At 43.5% G+C, this 3,069-nt stretch overlaps 1 pseudogene; it reads right to left on the bottom strand.

The window, feature by feature from the left end:
• Positions 1 to 324: 324 nt before the first annotated feature.
• Positions 325 to 1,577, bottom strand: LOC116086876 (annotated as a pseudogene).
• Positions 1,578 to 3,069: the final 1,492 nt, after the last annotated feature.

Genomic DNA, 3,069 nt, shown 5'->3' with positions numbered 1-3,069 from the left:
CTCTCTGTTAGACTGTCAAGCAGGAGTGGTAACTGGTTCAGGAACCCTTGCCAGCCTCGGGAAATTCTGGAAGTCTGCTGTCGGTTAACACTCTGCACAGATCACTATGTGGTACTTACAGAGATCCACTAGGCTGGGGAATTCTCTTCTACAGCGTGCTCTCCCCAGCCACCAAGTGACCGAGCCACATGAACTAAGGACTAAATCAAGAGCACAGGGTATTAAACATATACCAAGGGAAGAGTTAACTTGAATACAAGGTCAAGAATCAGCAACAAGTTCTACGATCCAGTGCTGATATCAGATACAAGCTTCAAGGACAAATTTCTTTTCCAAGACTTATTCCAGTTTCATGAGGCTAGCATGAGGTGTGTACATTTGCCAGGGCAAATCGATACTTCAGAATCAGCTCATGCAGCAGATGCCTGGCACCTGCTCAGTCCATCTAGAAGCATTTGCGGTGGACGATGGTGGGGCCCAACTCATCGTACTCCTGCTGGCTGATCCACATCTGCTGGAAGGTGGACAGTGAGGTGAGGATGGAGCCGCCAATCCTGACTGAGTACTTGCGCTCAAGGGGAGCCATGATCTTAATCTTCATTGTGCTGGGTGCGAGGGCTGTGATCTCCTTCTGCATCCTGTCAGCAATGCCTGGATATGTGGTGGTACCACCAGACAGCACTCTATTGGCATGTAGGTCTTTGCGGATGTCCACATCACACTTCATGGTGGAGTTGAAGGTGGTCTCGTGGATGCCACAGGACTCCATGACCAGGAAGGAAGGCTGGCAGAGTGCCTCGGACACCGGAACTGCTCATTGCCGATGGTGATCACCTGCCCATCCGGCAGCTCATAACTTCTCCAAGGAGGAAGATGATGCAGCAGTAGCCATTTCTTGCTCAAAATCCAGGGCAACATAGCACAGCTTCTCCTTTATGTCACGAAAAATTTCCCTCTCAGCAGTGGTGGTAAAGCTGTAGCCCCGTTCAGTCAGGATTTTCATGAAGTAGTCTGTCAGGTCCCAGCCTGCCAGGTCCAGACACAAGATGGTGTGGGGAAGGGCGTAGCCCTCATAGATGGGCACTGTGTGTGTGTGACCCCGTCACTAGAGTTCCTGACAATGCCAGTGGTGGGCCCAGATACATACAAGGACAGCACCGCCTGAATGGCCACGTACATGGCTGGGGTATTGAAGATTTCAAACATTCTCTGCGTCATCTTCTCTCTGTTAGCTTTGGGGTTCATGGGGGCCTCTGTCAGAAGCACCGGGTGCTCATCAGGAGTCACACGCAGCTCACTGTAGAAGGTTTGGTGCCAGATCTTCTCTATGTCATCGCAGTTGGTGACAATGCTGTGCTCTATAAGATACTTCAGGGTCAGGATACCCCTCTTGCTCTGAGCCTCTTCACCCAGGTAGGAATCTTTCTGACCCATGCCCTCCATGATGCCCTGGTGTGTGTGTGTGTGTGGGGATGCCCTATGATGGAAGGAAACGCGGCCCCGGGGGTGCCATCACCTGTAAGGCCAGCTTTGCACATGCAGGAGCCATTGTCAGTGACTAGGGCAGCGATTTCTTCTTCCGTTGAAGGACAGGGCTACGGAGCCTCAGAAAGAAGCGCAGTGTAAGCTGGAGGCAGAGTGTGAGGGGCATCAAGTTTTATTGAGATTCACAAAATCATTTGTGAATTTTAAATTCATCCATATAGTTAAAATACCAATAAATTTTTTCTTATTTGTCAATACTATTCTTTTGATTGGATTCATACATTTATTTACTTGTTTATTTGTTAATAAACAAATTATATAGTAATTAATTATAGTATCTAAACATGAGAAATATACTTATGCATCATCATTATAATATTCATTTTTCTGAATTGTATAACATTGAATCTTTTTGTTATCAGTTTTTAAGGTTTCTCGCAAATTTTCATTGTATATCATTAGTTTGCATAACTTGTAAATATTATTTCTGTTAATATATGAAAATACCTTAGCTATTATTTTGTCAGTATCTACCTACTCATATGTCTGCAGCTGTGTTTACATGAATGGTAAGTTTCATACTCGTGTCTAATACTATGGTCTCCATGTTTTAATGAGTAACTTTGTTGTGTTTTCCCATAGCTGACTGGCTGATGGCAGAACGCCACTATTGTCATTAACACTTCTTAAAATGTGCAAGAATGAGTCTCTGCATAATTGTTTGCTCTTGCTTAACATGAAGATGCCTTGGTATTTGATCCCCAGTGTCTCCAAAACCACCACCACCACCAGCAGCAGCAGCAGCAACACCACCAGTCACTCAAACAACCAGGCTACTTGCATGTGAATAAGACCCCAATCTCTCCACTTAGGAGATAACAAATTTTATTATTTTGTGCTTTTCTTTTCCCCTATTGTTTTCTTTTGCTTAAGACAGGACAAGTTGATTCCTGACTTTGTATTTATTTAATGGGTGTTTGGTTTTTATTGTCTCTTGTTCTGTCTTTTTGCTAGGATCAGGAAATTGAGATTTTTAGGTGCATTTCTTATATTTCTAAGGTTTTGGAAAGGGTCCATCACTTGGAGAATGATGCTCATCTGGGACTGTGGGAGTCTGCTTTACATTTCACACTTGAATAATTAGTCTATGGCAACTTAAAAATGCTTACAGAGTGTCTCCTCTCCCCATACACATTGAGTTTAGGACCTAGAACCCTTATTGAAAGAGACAGAGAGTTCCACCTCTCAGTGGAAGATGCCAAAGAGTTGAGCCCTGCTAAATACCGCTCAGAGTTAGTAATATGTAGCAGTCTTAACTTCACCCTGACTTTTTTTTTCTTGGTACAACTTGCACTTTAAAGAATCTTGCAACCTCCTAGCCTGCTGACGCCTCCCTGTAGCTTCCTGTGCTGCCATTATTTATTCAGTTACAGAACTTTTAAGTTCAATTTCAATAAGATTTTGTTGATAAAATTTTATTGAATACAGTTGGTTGGTAAATAATACATGTGTTCAGTCTGCCACCTTTTCCAAAGGTCTGAAGATACTTTCATAAGTAGAAAAATAACTGCATTTTGGGAAGAA

Source organism: Mastomys coucha, unplaced genomic scaffold (genome assembly GCF_008632895.1).
Source record: "Mastomys coucha isolate ucsf_1 unplaced genomic scaffold, UCSF_Mcou_1 pScaffold13, whole genome shotgun sequence".
Lineage (NCBI taxonomy): Eukaryota > Metazoa > Chordata > Mammalia > Rodentia > Muridae > Mastomys > Mastomys coucha.
This window is presented reverse-complemented; position numbering and strand designations above follow the sequence as displayed.